At 40.3% G+C, this 20,164-nt stretch overlaps 1 long non-coding RNA gene across 1 annotated transcript; it reads right to left on the bottom strand.

Moving 5' to 3' along the window:
- Positions 1 to 8,191: 8,191 nt before the first annotated feature.
- On the bottom strand, positions 8,192 to 19,872 carry LOC125690912 (uncharacterized). The gene is made up of 3 exons (XR_007375829.1): positions 19,820 to 19,872; positions 9,369 to 9,512; positions 8,192 to 9,014 (listed from the first exon to the last, which is right to left on the bottom strand). It is a non-coding gene; the product is annotated as an uncharacterized LOC125690912 (long non-coding RNA).
- Positions 19,873 to 20,164: the final 292 nt, after the last annotated feature.

Genomic DNA, 20,164 nt, shown 5'->3' with positions numbered 1-20,164 from the left:
AAAGGAGTTCAGTAGATGGCCACAAAGATGACAAGGGGCCTTGGACAATTCCCTTATGACAAAAGGCTGAGACCTGGGACTGTTCAGTCTGAAGAAGACAGGCAGGGAATCTTATCAATATTTATAAATACCTGTCAAAGCTGTCAAGTGCATGGGGCCAGGCTCTTTTTGGCACTGTCCAGTAATAGGACAAAAAGCAACAGGCACAGAGTAGAACACAAAATTCCATACAAATATGAGAAAAACATCTTTATTTTGTGGGTGACAGAGCACCTGAACAGGATCTGCCCAGAGAGGTTGTAGGGTCTCTTTCTCTGGAGGAATTCAAAATCCACCTGAATGCTTCTGCCTGCAACCTGCTCTAGAGAACCTGCATTAGCAGTGGGGGTATCACAGAATGTCAAGGATTGGAAGGGACCTTGAAAGATCATCTAGTCGAATCCCCCTGCCAGAGCAGGAACACCTAGATTGGGTCACCCAGGAACTCATCCAGGTGGGTTTTGAATGTCTCCAGAGAAAGAGACCCCACAACCTCTCTGGGCAGCCCAGTCCAGTTCTGTTATCCTTACTGTGAAGAAGTTTTCTCTCATATTTATGTGGAACCTCCTATGTTCCAGCTTGCACTCACTGCCCCTTTGTCCCATCATTGGATGTCCCTAAGAAGAGCTTGACTTCCTCCTCCTGATACTCATCCTCTACCTATTTATAAACATGAATGAGGTCACGCTTCAGTCTCCTCTTCTCCAAGCTAAAGAGACCCAGCTCCCTCAGCCTCTCCTCATAAGGGAGATGCTGCACTCCGTTATCTTGGCAGCTCTGTGCTAGACTCTTTCAAGCAGTTCTCTGACCTTCTTGAACTGAAGGGCACAGAACAGGACACAATATTCCAGGTGTGGTCTCACACCAGGAAAGAATAGAAGGGGAGGAGAACCTCTGTCAACCTACTAAGCAAACCCCAGAATGCCATTGTTCTTCCTTGTCACAAGGGCACAGTGGTGGCTCATAGTCATTGCGCTGTCTACCAGGACCCCCAAGTCCCTTTTCCACTATGCTGCTCTCCAAGAGGTCAGTCTCCAACCTATACTGGTACCTACATAGAGTAGATAAGGTAGTAGGGTAGACCAGATAATCCTCAGAGTTCCCTTCCAAATCTCACAGTTCTGTGAAGGCTACTCAGTCGGTACTGAAAGATGAAATTTCATTTCCCTCTCAGCTCCAGTCAAATGCAGGACACCCATTGATATCAAAGGTACAAGCACTCAGCACCACACCATCTGCACAACAAAGAGCTGCACCACTGCAGGGAGCCAGGTCAGTGGCAGCAAGATAATGGCAGACCTCTGATACTCCAGAAACCTTGCTGCTTCCATCCTGGGGCACAGGGATCCAAGGCATAGAACGAGGAGGGGATGGAGGACAGCACAGAAGAAAGGAGGCAGAGGAAGTCTTTATGGCCAGTGGGCAGCCTTCCACTCTGGCAAACCAAGCAGCACAGAGGAGTCGTCCCTAGGAAAAAGGCCCTCAGACTTTCTGACCAACTTTCCATCTTCCACAAAGAGCATCTTTCAGGCCACCCAACAGCACTCTCACCATCACAGTGGCTTCCTAATGCCACAGTAGCCACCACTGCCCTTTCATTTGTTCTGGACCCTAAAATAAACCAGTGTCTGTCCCACCACTCACTGAGCTTCCAGACCTCTGATGATTGCCAGCTGTGGTTAGAATGAAGAGAAACTGTAGCATCTGCTGCTCACTTTTACATGGGAAAAGAGAGAATTGGTTCTCAGAAACAAGGAGGGAAAGGCCTGCAAAGAAGAAGCAGAGAAGGACAAAGAGTGCCTGTGCAATGATCTGTACAGTGACTGCTATTGTGGAGCCCATGGGTGTGGATCCACATACAGCAAAGTAGGCCTGGAACAGCACCGGAATGCTGGGTTCACTTCAGTGTGTTCACAGCAGCAGCACTGAAGGTCCAGGTGCCCACTAGCATACCATCTGTGCAGCCTCCATACAAGGGTGGGCTGAGGGAATTACTTTGGTCACCATTAAGGAGAGAAGGCTCAGGAGTGGGCCTGATCGCCAACTACATCTGTCTACTTGGAGGGTGTAGAGAAGATGAAGCCTGAAGCTTTTCTCAGATGTTCCTCAGCAGAAGAAATAAAAGATTATCCCCCACAAGGGTGTTCAGACAGAAGAGGTGCCCAGAGTAGCTACTTAATCCTTGTAGTAGGAAGTATGTGAACAAAGCTGGATGCTCCCAGGTTTCACCTTGTACTTCATGTGCCTCATTAATCTTTCAGCAGACATTTCCTAGTCTTATCAGATTAAGAGAGAGTTATGAGCTGGTTAGTTCTTGGATCCCTTTATCTGCCTGTGTTGTAGTTGGGTGCAGTGGTTTCCTTTTTCTAGAGCTCCGGAACTTTCCTCATGGCCTGTCAAAGCCCTCACAAACAATTTCATCAACTCCCTTGACACCCTCAAGTTCATCACCCTCTCCTTCCTCAGACTTGCATATGCCTGGTTGCTTTATGTACTCCTTAACTGTATCTTCTCCTCCTGTAGACAGTGCTTCATCCCACAGCAGATTTGATAGTGGGAGGCTTGAGGACACATCCTACACTTAGAATCTGAAGCATTATTTCAGCTTGTAAGTTTTCTGTTTTTTGTTTTTCCTCCTGGTAACTCTCACCCACCCAATGGATGCTTCTGACTTTTTGCCTCTCTTCCAACCTGTAGAAATAAATTTCTTTTCAAAGTAGGAGAAAGTATTTCATCTCCCAGATTACAACAGGTGACTCCTGGCTTCATTTCACCTCTTATAAACTGCTGTAATGCCACAACAACTTCATCTTTTTGTCCCCCCCCCCCCCCCCCCCCACAATTCAGGATATTTACAGAGTATTTTCCCCTTAGACATATATACAGTGACTTTACCAGCTCATTATTAAATTCTGCTGTTGTTTCTCATTGAAAAAAATGCAGATTTTGTTTGAAGGAAACAAAGAATTTCATTCCACGTTCTCCAGTATTTCTGACCTGACAAACCAGCTCTGTTTCTGGCTAAACAGGAAGTCATGTCTTACAGAACTGCTACCTTAAATAATCATTTGTATTATTAATACCCTAGGACATTAAAATTTTTTTCTCACCTAGTATAGAAAAGTTTTTCTAGTTATCTCCCATGTGCATTTCACTGTTGCTAGTGAAAAGTGGGGAAAAAAAAAAGAGCTCACCTTCCTCCTAGTTTGCATTTGTATTTCCTTCAGTATGATACAACTCGCAATCTTCATCTCTACTACCTGCTTCCTGAGTCTTAATGATCAAAAGCATTGCAAATCCCAACCACGTTTTCTAGCTATACTCCTCCTTCACATGAAGCCTGGCATCACACGCAACAATTTTTTAAGCCACACACTCATAATACACGTAAAGTGCAGAATATGAGCAGCTCAAGCTGGGATTAACGAGGTGAACAGTTTGCTTTTCATTTGAGATGAGGCTGACTTCCAGTGAAGTACCTGTATGTTCCTGCAACCAGAAAAGCTCTGTGGCTCCATGCTGTTTAAGAATTAACATATTAATTCTGCATCAGTTGTTTCATCAGCCTTTTCTTTTTGAGAAACAAGGTAGAGTGCAAGAAAAGTGTGGTCCCATGTCTATTGCCTTGCCAAATGCTCCACAGCTGTAGCCTTAGAGTTGTTCAACAGCGGTAATGCCTGAACACCTGTGGTAGAATGGTCATGCTTCTTCCCCAAATATGGTTAAGTAACTAGCTTAGTACCGATGACAATACATTATTTGACTTCAAGATTTTCTCCCAAATAACATACATCTCCAAAACGCAAGAACAGTAGTCTGATTTTTCAAAGCAAAATAAAGTACAAAAACCCTGAAGTGAGCCTGGCACACAAAGACTATTTTGTAGCTTTGATTTTGCACAGGAAAGGGTCAGCATGTATTTCCTACTTTTGATGAAACAATTTATCTGCCTTGGAGCTTCAAGGAAATGCTCTTGTATCTGATTTTTAAAAAATGAAAGAAAATCAGATTTTAGAACCCACAACTGAAAAGCACCAGGTATCTTGAGATTAGATAGAAAATCTCATTATATCCTCATAATCGTGACAAGGGAAAACATTCCTGGACAATAACAGAAAGAAAAGAGAATCATTGCAATTCTGTAAGATATGCATTATCCTTCGTACTTAACACATGCAGTTCAGGGTGGGTTTACAGAATTAACAATCACATTCTTTGGAAATATCATATAAATTATTAAATAATCAGGTAAGGAAGATACACTGCCTAGCAACAGAAAATCAAGATCACTCTTTTACTTTTGTTGTCCCAGAACACTAATTCTCAAGAAAACATTGTAAAATGGTTTTGGTGAGGAAGTGGACTTCTTTTTAGATTGTGTGGCCAATAGTAAAATACATACTAAGAGTTTTAATTGAGATACCACAGACGCAGAAGTTTATTAAAAAAAAAAAAAAAAAAAAAAAAGGAGATTGTCATCATGAGTAGATATCTACTTATAGAGGCGTAATTCGGTAAACTGTGATTCTAAAATCCCTTGCTCAACTGACATTCAAGACTATAGGTATATAAAATTCTGCAAGCTGTAACAATGCTGAATAGAAGTTATTCCTGCACATCCATAAAAATGTATCACAGAAACTTCAAATAGATGAAACATATTGAACTCTCATTCACGCCTCACATTCACACAAATCAGAAATGACATGCTTTTACTTAAGTCCTTGACTGTTCAGTCTCAGCACAGCTCTCAGTTCGCTGGATATTCCTTAACAATGCTCATATCTCACCATATCACTTTTTCTGAGGGAGAGTTTACAGGATAAGTAAGGTGTGAAACATTGCCACCGAACCAGAGCATTAATGGTTAGGAAATAATCTGCCCAGGAAATGGGATTCAAGGGTTCAAATCCTTCCTCAAATTTTTTGTTCAAGATACTCCTCAGAATGTAGCTAATTATCATCATTTTCATTGATGGGTTCAAAGGAAAAAAAAAGTACATTTTGCAGTATCCAAAAATACAACATTTTAAAATGGTACCTTGAGCTTGGTGAAATTCAAGTCTGGGAGGAATATTACTAGCAGTTTTAAGAGCAAGACGTTACAAATCAATACAATCCAACTCTATTATTTTTGAGATTGTGAAAGTAATCTTTGTTACAGTATTAATCTTAGTACAGCACCTATCAATATATCTCTGCTCTTCAAACTTTAAATGAAAACATGAAAACTGCTGTGCAACTCCAAATAAGGAAAGAAACTACCTCTTTTCTTCACTAAAGCAGCAAACTGTTCCTTCTTATAAATGAAAAGTATAAAACAAATGCTATTCTCCATGGAGTGTTTATAATCCCTAGCCTCTAGACCACAGATGAACTTTGACCATAAAGCTCATTTAATTTATATTTATGCATTTATATAAGGATATTTCAGTCATTTCCAGCTGGCAGTTCTTAATCACTGGAACACTGACATTTCCACACTCCCTGTGGTATCTACTGCTGCACAAAAAGGAGTAAAAGCAATTTATTTTAATGTACTTTAGTTTCATTTTGAAGCATGAAAAAAGATATTTAGAAGATACAGTGAAGGAAAGGTGGCGATTTCTATTCCTAGGCTTTTACCTGTCACAAACTTACCCATATACATCTTTCCTTCCTGGGCCTTTGGCCCAAAGTATGCACATCAGTTTATTTCTTACATTACTTAGTGTATTACATCTATAAACTTCTGTGGAAGATACAGCTAGCTACAGCTTCTGAAATGGTAAAACACTTTCCTTTCAGTCCCTCTTTAACTTGCAATCCCAAACTTTTGCAATACAGATACCTGTTTGGAAAGCCCACTAATACAGCATGGACAAGAGGGGATTAAATCAGCTTCCTTAAATTACATACAACCTACATACAAATACTGAAATACCTGCCCAACTTCAACAAACAAAATAGTGTCTCCTCTTCTTAGACATGCCTTTTTTTTTTTTTTTTTTGCAAGAATAAGATTGAAAGAACTAGGTACCAACTCTTTCTTCCTGGAAAGGAATTTAGATTTGACTTAAATTTCTGTACTGTAACAGAATAGACTTTCAAACATTTCACACAAATAACTTCATTCTGAAGGGTAGAAAATAAAAAGTAACAAATCTACATATCAGAACTTCAGTCTCATCCCCAAAGAAGAGCCACATCTGAGCCAATCTGAGCCACTATATCTAGTTATCCCTTACCACCAGCATATACAAAAACTCTAAGCATTTAGAAATAATCCACTTTTAAAAGCCCACATAAACTTCTGTAGAATGCCTACTTCTTAAAGATTGCTCTTTTATTCCATCTGCTCCAGAGATACAGAGAGAATAACCTATCTTAAAACTTTCTCTAGCATATGCCAGTATAGGAGCAACAGAAATCATATTTATCTGTATGTTAACAGGCAATAAAGGGAGAAGATTTGAGTTCCCAAAAGTGTCTCCTCTCAGCAAAATTCTGCAGACCCTGTAGCACTGCATCACTTCACTGTACGTTATTTTTCAAGAGCATAAGCTAAGAATTCCTAATTGCATGCTACATTTCAGACTGAGCACTCATTGATTTCACCTCCTCCTTCTAACCTGCCAATGGGATGTGTGAGGTTTACGTGGCAAAGGTTCTGAAGCAACTCCCAAGACATGGAAACTAGCAATTATTTTACACTGTGTCAAATGGTATGATCAAGTGTTTGACTTTTGTCTCAGGTCTTAAGAAATTCGATGGTTCCACGTCTCATCTTCTAGACAGGATCAGGTGCATTTATTCAAAAATAAAACAGACCTTTTCAGATCTTACACTTGGGCAGAATTTGCACTAAAGCTGGAAGGAGAGAGGAAAATTCCAAGCTGTTTAGTATTTCATGACTGTCTACAATGTGGTTTTTGTGCAGGATAATTGTGACTGACAGTGTCCAACACTAAATACATTCATTTATTACTGATGAGCACCAACACAACCAGGCAAGCTTTTGATGAAGACCAAAAAAAAAAAAATTTAATTCAGTCATATTCTTCATTGTCTTGTGAAAATATTGTCTTGAAGATGTAGACCGAAATTAAGCCTTGCCTCCCTAGGAGTGTTAGCTCCATAACATACAAGCATCATGGCCATCAGTACAGCACTGACATTCTCACCTCCTCAACTATGCAATTCTCTGTTCCTGGACTATCAAGGTCCAGTCACAGCCATGACATTAACAACCTCTCCGGATATTAGCTGGAATGTTTAGCAGGAGGATTTTAGCAGGCTGAGATTCTTTAATATTGCCTGATCATGAGAAGTCTCACATAGAAGACAGCATGGATTCCAGTCTGAATTTTATCTTTGTTACTAGAATGCATGATAGAGTTTCATGACAAGCAGGTTAACTGTTAGAGTACAGGTAAGCAAGCAGCCAGTGGTTAACATAATAAATATAGACTGATGTATAAGTACTCATTTATATTTTTCCTGTACAAAATGAAAAACAATCCCAACTACAAATTTCACATTTGCAAGCAGTACTCCATCCGTCCCACAGAGATGGAATAAGAAGCATGGCTGGGAAACACAGGCATGCACCAAATGCTTATCCTCAGAACATGAATAAACAACTCTGTATCTAGGCACTTAGTTCATGCTTAATATTGCAATAATCATTTTTTGTTGCATTTCCACAGGACAGGTAGGAAATACAAGACAAGAAATCAAGAAAAAGGTTCAATTTTTTATTCTTGCACCAAGTTTTGAAATCTCATCTTTAAATTAAAATACTGCACTGGTAACGAAGGCAGAGCCAACTGAAAACATATCCCATCCATCCTTTTCAGCTGCTCACTGACATCTACACCAGATTCCCACCATGACTGCTCAGTCAACAGAAAGAATCATGAGTTATTTGTTCTCTGCTATAAGTAAAATCTGCCAGCTTGATGCTGGCCAGGCTCAAAGACACAGTTGCACAACACACTACAACATCTGCAAACTCGGGTACTGGGCTGCTGTTCACCAACCACCCTATGTTCTTGTGAGACTGCTCCCTGTGAGCTTCTGCCACAGCCTCCTGCTTGTGTAACCTTTCCCAAATGCTAGGTCCTTGAAATTCTCCAAGAAACATCTACATCCCTCAGCCAAGCCACCCTGAGGAATATTTGCCATCCGCAGTCCCCTGATGGCTGAATCTATCTCTGCTGTTTGTCAGGAGATGCGAGTAACAGGATAAATGTGTGCTGTCTTGAACTTATTTCCTGGCAAAAACATTAGCTAATTAATAACATGCGTAGAAAACAAGATCTTGTTCAGAATATGGTATTTATAAATTATTCTGTGCACACTAACAAATTAGTAAATTAAGTCATCTAGCGATCAGAGCCAGGAACTAAGATCAGAGACTGCCGAATACTGATCTAATCAGCAATTCAGCTGCTACACAGGAGTTTAAACTACACAGTTTATTGCACCTTGGCAGAATTCATCATATTCATCTGTGAAAAAGGGTACACTGCCTTCTTCACAAACATCCTGCATGTTTAAGCAGGAAGATTAAGTCTTGAAAGCAAGAGCACCTAAGCACCAAGCATTGTTCCTAGATCCAGTTCAGCACATTTTCAAACATAAGCAAGAGGTGTTCTGCAACAGTGAATTTAATTTTTCTTACACATTTCCATCCTAGTAGAATATTCAGTATTTTGCATATGCTATTCTTCAGTAAGGCCACTCAAATGAAACAGGTTTTCAGGTAAATGGATACCAGTTCTACACATGACAGGCAGTAGCATAAACTCCAGATTACATCTAAACTTTCAGTTCTCAACAAAAACAAGCAACAACAAAAAGTTTGGAAATATTTCCTCCTGACCACACAGTGAGGTGGTACCACTGCAGAAGCAAAGTTGTCTAACCACCAGAAACCGTAAGCAGCCCAAAACGAGCATGTTGCAGCTGGCTGTCAGTGCCACGTCACGTACCTGAGAGCAAGAGAAATGGAAGTGATAGCAGAGCACTGCAGATGAGAGGAGGTGGTGATAGAGCAGTGATGAATAATAATTAGCATGACAGCACAGATGTTGCAGGCGGCTTGTGGTTTCACTTGGATATCTACCATTTACATGGAAAATAATGACGCACATGGCTGGCGTATGGAAAGGACAAAAATGTATAGGAAATTTGACCATTTTTCTTGTCCTTCCCCCACACCACCCATGCACATTGCTGCCTAGGTCATTCCAGATTTTCTTAAAGAAAACTGCATGCCATAAGGATGGCAGGGTCACACTGCTGCCTGCAAGCTTAGTAAGCCCCATGCATACTGGAGATACTACCTTTCCCACAGCTAACTGAGGAAGGCTGGATTTCACAGCTTGGATATGGCCTGAAGACAACATTTCTCTCTTACAAGGTCACAGGAACCAGCCCAGCTAGACTTCTGTAATATCCACTTCTCATATGGAAGCATTCAGCCAGAGCTATCCAAGAGAAAAAAAATGAAGGGGTATGGTGACAACACAACTAATACAAGACCTTACAAGTGTTGCTATTTACACCTTTATCCAGTAACCAGTGTCTGCAGGGAAAATTCACACTGCTTATCTTCACACATTTAACTTACATGGCTGAGCAATAAATCTAGACTTTTTTTTGTCTAAGAAATGGGATTCAGATCAGAATTGTTCATTTTTGCTTGCAATAACTACTGACAAATGTAATAAGAAAAAAAAGGGGGAGTGTCTTGAGGTAAATTTACTATTGTGAAACTTTAAATTCTCATTTCAGTACTTTTTTTTTCTACATCATCTCTGTCTCCCAGTCCCAAACTCACCACCTTCCCTCCTTAAGGCTCCCTGTTCCTCCTTTCTCTGCCTTTCACTTCCATCAGTTCCTTCATTTTTGGTTTCTTTTCAGTCTCCCCATGCTTCTTTAGCTTATCTTCTTATGTGCACAGGTGAGGTCTAGGACCTGAAAGAATCCTTGCGAGGGACAGACAGGGACATCCTAAGGATGGAAAATGCCCCTTGTAAGAGGCAGTGCTGTCACTCATGACTCACTTTCAGGTTAATAGCACAAGTGGGTACTGAGGATCACACAGAATGCTACAGTTCCACTTTGAGCGTTTAAGAGAATGTCTCAAGACATATTGAAGCTCAGAGTTTTTTGTGCTTAATAGTCCTTTAAAGAAAGGAAGCACTGTTTTCTTTTGCTGAGGCACAAATAGCTACTGCAACCGTATCTATACAGCCAGGGCCTTGGAATGTATCCCATGATTTTGACTCTGTTGTTGACTATATCAAAAGCCCACCAACAAAGACAGGCACATCAGAAAATGTTGGGTACATGGCTCGTCTTAAAAGCCGTGCATTTTCAAGGGGAGCAGCTGCTCTTGGGAAACGGTCCTGTTTCAAACATACCAAGCGTGATCAGCATCCTCTCTGAAACCATCAGATTAATTTCTACTTATTGGGGTACCTGTAATGAATTCAAGATTGGGTCTTTACACTAAGTAGCAGGCACACATCACATGAAACAGTCTCCATCGCACATGGAGACTTCATGGTTCCTCTGGGGGATGGCATGTCCACTCCCAGGGAGCGGTCTCCCAGCTCACCGCTCAGGGAATTCCACCTCTATTTACCACTGTTTTTTCATCCCTAGGGAAAACTGCAGTGACTTCACTACTAGCTGGGACAGAAAGGCTGGTCAGCAGCCAGCACGACTAAGAGGAGTTGTGTTCCTGTTTTTCCAGTTCAGAACTCATGGAGTTGAAGAAACCTGGGATGCAGTTATACTGTTCTAATCCATCTAGTTCAGTTTTATAATGGAAAATTGACACAGAAAGAAAGATTTCCCTGAAGGAGACAACATATATAAAGCACTTCATCTTCTCTTTTTTTATCATGCCTGGCACAGTTAAATGCTAACGTCATCTAGCAGCACAGCTTACTATTTATCTTGAGCACATCTCATTCTTCACAAATCATACTGCTGAGACTTAGGGAGTAAAAAGTATATTGAGACAGTTGTTGAGGAATGAAGGGACAATTACATCCTCAGGAAAAAAAAAAATAACCAACAAATAATCAGTGTTTTTCCTGCACTGCTTGTCGTTCAGGTTGCAACCTTTTGGTGTTCAGACACACTGAAGGCCTGACTGGCTGCAGCTGTAACTGAACAGGTACAAACAACACCTCTGCTAATTAAGGTAGCAATTCCAAACCATTTCATTTGTTCTTATTACTGCAATTGACTTGCCTTTGATAGAGAGAAACAGGAGGCAGAATAATCAGTTAGTCAGATTCTTAATGTTCTCCCAAAGCATGCAACAATGCTCAGTGGATGCACAGACTTCTTAGACTTGTGCACCTGACAATGCACCTGTGGAAACATGGCGTACAACACCTTGCACTTCACAGAACCTGAAAGCACAGATTGCATGTAAGACAAGGACAAAGGCAGAATTACAGTGGGAATTTTCCGCAGATCACACAGGGTCTTCAGGCTGTCTAGGCCTATGCAAGGCACTTCTCAACACTTTCCAGCAATTCAGATCAGACCACAGAACCCCTAATTCTGCTCCAAGGTGAATTGAAACACACCTGAAATCAACCCTCTCTTCCAGTTTTCTTGGAGTTACTGTGAATTCAAATGTAATCCAACAACGGACGTGTAAGCAAGCAGGAATTCACTACAATGACCCTGTACAAAATCTACCCTTACTATTTACCTCAGAAGTTGAATCTGTGGTTAAATCTTCAGTACCTATGAATATTTATAGCAGACTATCAGTATGTTTTCAACCATATCTCTTAAGCAGCTTTTAATGCCACTTGTATTTTTTCCAAGATTTTCCACCTGCAGAACCAAGTCAGAAGTGTCCTTTGCATATGGAGAATCACTCACCAGTTACAAAATCTTTCAGCAGCAACAGGATTCCTAAACTATTGGTACTTTCCAGGAAGAAAAGGGGGTAATGAGCAGAGTTTTTTTTAATTATTCATATCAAACACGCACAGACTTTCACTTGATCAAATTAAACAACTGATTAAGAGTGCTAACATTGAAAAATGAATAAGCAGGGAAACCAAAGGAAAACACTCTCTTTAATCAGTTTTGAAAGACTCATTTCATCCCTCTTATTTTCTCCTCTAAGTTCTAAATGTTAATGATTCTCTCACAGGCATCCCTGTCACCATTAGATTCATTGCTGTTGGAGGGAGAATAGAAAGCAACACTGGATAAAAGTCAGTACTATTTCAATGGCATTGTCACACATTTTCACAATGCAACAAATTTCCCCGAGAACTTCCCGTTATGAGATAATAAATCCTGGTGTAATTCTAATTAAAAGCAAATAGGAGTACAAAATGAGGGAGGACCTGACCTCAGCATTCAGCTTCGTCAATAGTCTCACTGGAATGAGAGAACAGGGTCGCAGATAAAATGCTGTAAATAAACAGTGTTAGGAAGATGAACATCTATATTAGTAGGCCATTGGCCTGCTTCAGGGGCAAGAGTGAGCGCTTTGTGTGCAACCACCTTGGTGTGAAGGCTAAGCCTGTTTATCAGACTAAATGTGGACTCTTCCACAGCAACAACTGGCATTTCCATTCAGGTATTTTATTCACAGGCCTATCTGAAAGGTAGAATTATATATATAAAATACATCTCCCTCCCTAATATCAAATTCACAAGCTACTATGAGCCCCCTGGTTTTAGTAGTGTCTATGCCCCTGGCATTGCAGTGCTTTAGCATGACAATTGATACTAATGCGAGTACAGGTATCCGTAGAAATATTTTGATGAACCCAAATTGATTTCAAAGTCAGAATCATAGGTTTGGCTCTTATTTATAGCCTGTCAGAGATGGGATGATCTTCTGCTGGGATTCTGCCACTCTTTCCCTGCTCTGAGTTTCCGTTTGCAGCAACCTTTGTTTGAAGGCAATCCCATGGTGATGGCTCCATTTGAAACAGAGGTATACCACAGACCTACAGAAAGTGGCAAGCTTCATAAAACATCCCAAAATACTCTAAACCATCAATATTTTTTATTACTGCTTAAATAGATCTTCTTAAGTAACACAAGGCAGTGAGAATTGCATATATTTACCATTAGGACACATCCACATCCTTCTGAAAAGTTTTCCCATCTAAAAACATAATTCCAGTTAGTATCACATTTTCATTTCATTGTTTGTTTTTTTTCTTTAGTTTTTCTGCTCAGACTTTGGTTCATAATTTAAAGTGAGATTATCTGTATCTATGCTCAATCATGTCAATCCTTTCCTCGGGAAACAAAGAAAAGCGGATTTTCCATTCAAAAACCCTTGTAGGGAGAGCTTTTGGCTACCTAATCAGGGCTCTTGATTTAGAGAGTAAAAATTTGATTCAACTTCTTAACAAAGAACTCCATCTCATGAAGCTACCTTAGATCACCACGCACCATTCTGAAACAACAACACTGGTTTGATACGTAGCTCTTTGAATTACCACAAAGTCCATCATTGCCTTCGGTGAGGAGGAGAACTTCAAATATGCAGAACTGTGGTACATATTCCTATTTTTCTCCCTGATAAGGGCAAGAACCCACTGATAAGAAACACTTAAGACTACATGCAATTGTGGATTATGCTATCATGTACCAGGATATTCTCATGTAGCCTGGAAGGGGATGTTTTGGTAACAGCTCTTTTTCCATGTTATGTTTCCAGGGATATAAATAGAAAACGGAATCTTTTAAATCCAACTCTGCTAACATCAAGAGAAAGTCAAGCCATTCTCAAGTAAATAGCCCAGAATACATTTGAAATGTAATGCTTGATAAAAGGATTAAAATACAGCTCTAGCTATCCTGTGTTCTTCTGGGTTCCAATATCTTTTTTTCCACGTTCAATGCAAATAAATAAGTCTAATGACTCTGAAGTTACAGAAATGCATTTTAAACAGGAATTTCTCCAACGGCCATATAACTTCTTCCTAAATAAGAGAGAATGTGCTGATGATACAACAAAAATGCAGCTAATGCTTTGAAAGTTACTTTCCCTGCCTGAAAACTGGTTAAATTAAGAATATTTCAACCATCGTTTATATTTCCTTAAATTAAGATAATTTATGAAGATAAAAAAAAAGAAATACATCGAGCCAATTGTATAAGATGCTGCACCTTTCTTAGTGTTGCATATGCCTCCACTTACTTGCTGACCTTCTGAACTCCTCACAATTATTCTTAGGACCAAATTCAGACCCACAATCAAAAGATACAAATCGTGTTTCTCTCAGTACAGCTGTCTCTCCTCAAAGACCATCAGCTGTCTGATGCAGATCTTGGGAAAGTACTGTCCCCATAATGGAGAAAGTCTTCGCAAGTCATAAAATTTGAAGCTCATTTGGGTGGAATATGATACTTATGATCATATGATCCTTCTACTTACTTTCTTTTCCCTCCATCCAGATATGAGATTGTCATATGCTCTAGTCTACCGGTGTCAGCACACACTTCCTGACTAAGCCTTGTATCATCTAGCATAATCACTTAGACCTTCTCTGTTACACTCTATTTTCTCTTAGATTCAATGTTGTTTTGCTAGCAATAGTCTCATTTTATAGCAAACATGAATGATTTTAACAATCATTTCTGTGGGACTTGCATTCACTCTCTCAATTGGTTTTCATAAAATTAGAGATGATGACCTGATATTAATAGGCTTGTTTTTCCTCAACAAGACTTTTAAAACTGGAAATGCCCAATAAGAAAATGCCAAATAATATGTCACTGTGTTTGGAGAGGATTCAAACAGAGTGCTCACACCGAAATGATTCACATTCAGAGAATCAACTGCAGGAGATACTGCACCCTCCTCTAGTTCAAGCAAAGCTCCATTCAACAATGCAGGAAACCCAATCTCAGTTTCTGTAGAGGATGATTCAAGCAGGTGGACAGCTTTTTTTTTTTTCCTAATAAGGTCAATGCCAAAATACATATCACAGAATCATACACTAATTTAGATTGGATGGAACCTAAGGAGATATTTTAGTCCAATTTGCTCAAAGCAGAGTCAGATAAGGCTACTTAGAGTTCTATTCAGACAGGTCTTGGCAACTTCAAGGAGTGGAGACTGGGCGACCTAATCCACTGTTATATTACCTGCACAATGAAATAAGATTTATTTCTATCCAACTACATCCTCTGTTCCTTTGTTCTTTTGTCTCTTAGCACTCCACTATGAAGAGCCAAGGGCTCTTCAAGGCCCTCTTCTTCTTAAATACTAGTTCCCCTGAGCCTCCAATTGTCTTCTGCTGAGCTTGCTCTAGTTTGCTGGTGTCTTGTTTGTGTTTGAGGGCCCAAAGTAAATGAAAACACTCCAGATATGTACTAACAAAGCTCAGTAAAGGGAAAATAACTCTTCTGATCAATCTACTGGCTGTGCTCCTGTTAATACAACCCCAGAAGCTGTTGGCCTCCCTGGCTGTCAGAGCACACAGCTGACTCATATTCAGTTCTCTGCCTATCTGAAACCCGAGGTACTTTATACCAGAGCAGCTTACAGTTTGGGCTGTCACAGGAGGCCATTCCTTTCCAGGGACAAGATTTTACATTTGTTCTTGTTGTATTTTTAAAGGTTCACACTAGCCATTTCTCTAGCCTATTCTTCTGAATGGCAGTCCTACCAGCAATCATGAGAGCACTCTGTCGCCTCTTCTAGAGCATGCATTTATAAAGATTTTAAGAACATTGACCTCTCAAACACAAGAGCTTCTAGCTCTAGAGGGAGTCCTAATTGTAGAAAATATTTTTTTTTCTCTGAAGTCAGCAATTCCTAAATAAGGGATTAAAATAAACTGTAAATTTATTTGCTGAAAGGAGGTCCAGGCCACTCAATTCTTGCCCAGAGTGGTAATTATGTTACGTTTGGCAATGAAATACTTGATGCTTGCAGACTCAGCAGCTACTGCTGGGTTAATAAACACATGAGGTGCTGATCATTTTTTTCTGTTACAGAAGTGCTATTCGCCTTTCCAGTCTTCAGCCAGTCATAATGTGATGGAACATACCATTCCTCTTCTCACTGATAACGAAGGGCTGATAACAAAAACTCTGTCCAATCTCATTTTCCTTTGGGAAACCTCTGCTGAGCTAAAAGTAATAATATCTAAGTCCATACCAAAGACATAAAATTTCCTTATTCCTAAACGTGTAGAGTCTGTCATCTTTTGTCAAAAGAAGCAATTAGGGAAATGATTTAGTGAAGATTGCTTCAGAAATAAGGATGAAACAACCTCAGGAAATTCCATCAAATATTAACACCTTCTCTTTTTGATTTTATGCTGCTACAGAAGTATTATATTTAACTAGTGGTACCTTACAATTTCTATCATTTTTCTCTTTTTGCTTTGTTAGTTCATAAAGCAATGCACAAAACAGACATCACTATTTCATGCACAGAGTTCCTGCTTACATCAACAAGAGAACACTCATCTAAGGTTAACCCACAAAAGGCACTGCTAACAAAGCTCTTTCTGAACTCAAGTCATTGTACCTTTTCTGAAACAGAAAAAGTAGTGCACTTGCCAGGCAAGTTACGGCTATGAGGAGCATTCCCCCCCAGCCTCCAAAGGGTTTGTCTGCAACTAATGGAGAACCTCTCAGGTTACTAATTCGGAACCTTCGTACCCTGACCCTTCCAGAAACTCTGGGAAATTTTGGTCACAGAATACACCTTCTGCCTCCCTTTCTTCTCTTGTCCTTTGTCTGCTTTGGCTATAGATATTCTGTGACAGAGCCTCTTGTTATATGTGTAAGTCACATACAAATAACTGAGTATTTTATTGGCAGCTGCTTTGTGAACCAGACGGCCCTTGAAACACTATTCCTTCAGAGATGCAAGATTTGCCACCACTTCTGACACAGTAATACACCAGCCCTCCTGAACTTCCAGTACTCATGAAAGAAAAGAGTCAAACTACTTTTTGCTTCATTGTTTATCAGGTTACAGATTAGGGAAACTACCAGATGCATCAGCCATGCTAACAGCAACAAACCAGTAGTTTTGGGATCCTTTTCTCTCAAGACACAAGGAAGCAACAGTAGTGGCATTTGCCAAGTGCAGGCATAGTAAGGCACCTCCAATTCCTCCTCCTCTTCCCATGGGAATGCAACAAAACCAGAAGCCCTAAAAGCACAATTCCATTCAGCCACCTGCTTGGTATTATGATCACTTTAAACATCCCTTTTGCAAAAATATTTACCCAAAATCAGCCAAAATATCGTGGGTAGTACACTTCTAGCTAACTCTCCAGACTCTCATCTGCACCCCTATCCCCCCAGAAAGCCCATAAAACAATGTTGTAACAATCTATGGCCTTTTCAAATAGCCAAGACAAGTGAACACAAATATGGAATCCTCATTTAAATTCAATGAATAAAAAAGCAGGTTTTGAAATAAATGTTGCATGGCTGCAATTTTTGCCAGTCTAACATTTCCTTCACACAATCCAAAAAAAAAAAAAAAAAAAAAAAAAAATCAAGGAAGGTTAACGTAAACAGACTGCCAAGGAGATCATTCAGCTTAGCATCACAGGAAGATGTGCACTGTATGAAGCCCATACACACTGCAGTAGAATTGCAGAACCATGCAGTTTGCTCACTCCCACCTCGAATCAAGAGAGGTCTTCAAGATGATACTGCATTTGTATGCTGAAAGCCCAATTGCAGCACTCAGCTACTGGCAACACAAGGTGTTTGCTATTTTCAGTTACTCACCCTAAAACATCAAGAAACATCACAGGGAAATAGTAGCTAAAAAATATGTAGAGAAATATAGCATTCTTATCTCCTTAAGAGACATTGTTCAAGATATACAAACAAAATCAGCACAGTCTACAAATCAAAGTGTTTGTTGTGACCATATTTTAATCACCAGGTAAGACTTCGGTCTGAAAAAACAGCACCCTATTTCACACAAGCTGCAATTCAATGGTACGTGATGAGTTACATTTTCAGTAATAAATCCTGTCAAGTCAGCAAGACATACAGATGAAGATCTAATGAAATAACCTATGGTTAGGTGGATTTGCTAAAAACTTCTGCTCTTAAGTGACAGAAACAAAACTGAAGTATGTGGGGACTATGAGAACAAAAGGTGTACAAAAGGTTAGGGGATGGTAGAGATGCAGGCATATGGATACTACTGTGAGAATGGGTGGTAGTTATGGTTGAAATACTGAATATGAAGAAAGCTTTATTAACACACTGAATATCAGACTGATAGAAGTAGTCCAAGCATTACAGCCTTAGGAAAGAGCAGCAGAAATTTGTTGGGAATAAAAAACTAAAAAAATATAAAAACCAAAATAACCTTGGGGTTTCTGGTCAACACATAGTTGAACACAAACCATCAGTGGGTCCATGTGCCCAATGGCATCCTGGCCTGCATCAGAAAAAGCATGGCTAGCAGGAGTAGGAAAGTGGCTGTCCCTCAAGACTCAGCCCTGATGAGAGCACAGTCTGAACAAAGTGTTCAGTTTGGATCCCTCACTATGAGGATATTTTATTTCTTGAGCAAGTGCAGAAAAGAGCAATGAAGCTGTTGAAGAGACTACAAGACAGGAGTTATGAGGAGCAGCTGAAGGCACTGTGATTCTTCCAAAATGGAGAAGAGGCAAGACCCCACTGCCCTCTACAGCTACTTGAAAGGAGGTTGCAGTAAGGTGGGTGCTGGTCTCTTTCTCTGTTGATACACGATAGGACACTTGAAGTAACAGCCTTAAGTAGCACTAGGGGAGATACAAATGAGCAACCTCCAAGAATTTTCTTAATGTTTCAGTTTTGAATAGGCTGCCCAGGGAGGTGGTAGAATCCCATCCCTGGAAGCATCTAGGAGGTGTGTAGGCTTGGCACTAAGGTACATAGTTTAGTTGATGGAACTCAATAAGACAGATCGATGTTTGGACTCAATGGATCTTAAAGGTCTTTTCCAACCTAGATGATTCTATAACTTTTTTTAATTAACATTTGTGGACCACCACAACTGACATCCCAGATGGTCACGGCCAGGTTTGAGTAAAACTACTACATATTCTTCTCCAGATACCACAAACTATAATAAGAAAAGCTAGGTTACTAGTGCCTGCAAGACTGCAGAACTACTCAGATACTGCTAAAATCTAGTAACAGAAAGAAAATGAAGCTGGCTGGTCTGAATCTCAACCCTAAGCTGGAGGCAAGAAGCTCCATGGGACAGGAACTCAGCTGAAATCTCACACCAAACTCTAGTGAAAAAGGAGGAGACAGAATAGAACAGCATGATTTTAGCAGCCATTGTTGCATTGGAAAGTAGCAGTGTCTGCCACCTAGTGACTTTAAGCCAAAGACGAATTGCAGACCTTTCCAGTATTGTAGGGATAAGGCTACAAGAGCTTATTTTAGAGTTCTGCACAGCAGGAAGCTACTAACATTGCTGTACAACCACTTTTCACAGTCACTAAAGAGAATCACTAAAGAGAAGCGAGCGTATGTATCTAGATATTCATACCTTTCGGTGAGCTATAAAGTTCATTCCAGTGACCAGCTCCAGAGTAGATGAAACAATTCTAATTCTCATAAAGCAGTTCTAAAAATGAACCAAAAATTGCTAAAATGCACATACTTATGTAACACAGAGAAAAGGGGCTAATCTGCTGACAAAGAAGCAAAATTGCAGCTGACAGGTTCTCGGTCTTGACTGGGCAAAGCATTCACAGGTAGACCAACAGTCATATACAGAAAGAAGAACAGAACTCACCCACCCGTTGAAGAAGCTCTATGATCATACAGCACTCCCTTCCAAAGAGCAGCCTAGGTCCAAGCAATGCTCTTCCTTCAGTGGATGGCCCTTGTATGAGCCCAGGCTGGCTCCACCCTGGGTCCACCCCTTCTGGTCACATGGGGAACACAGGTGCAAACAATTTGGCTGTGCTCCCTGGGCCAGGCACATTCCTTCACCAGGTGCTCAATCACCAGTTGAAAGCAGGACATAACAGTTCCCTACAGTAGTCTAGGACCCCCTGTTCTATTACAAGTGCCTATCGTATAGCTGAGCCAGGTGAGAAACAAGAAACCTACCAGAAGATGCGAACCTGAGTTACAG

Source organism: Lagopus muta, chromosome 3 (assembly GCF_023343835.1).
Source record: "Lagopus muta isolate bLagMut1 chromosome 3, bLagMut1 primary, whole genome shotgun sequence".
NCBI classification, from domain to species: domain Eukaryota; kingdom Metazoa; phylum Chordata; class Aves; order Galliformes; family Phasianidae; genus Lagopus; species Lagopus muta.
Note: the sequence above shows the minus strand (reverse complement) of the source record. Positions and strands in the feature narration are given on the sequence as shown.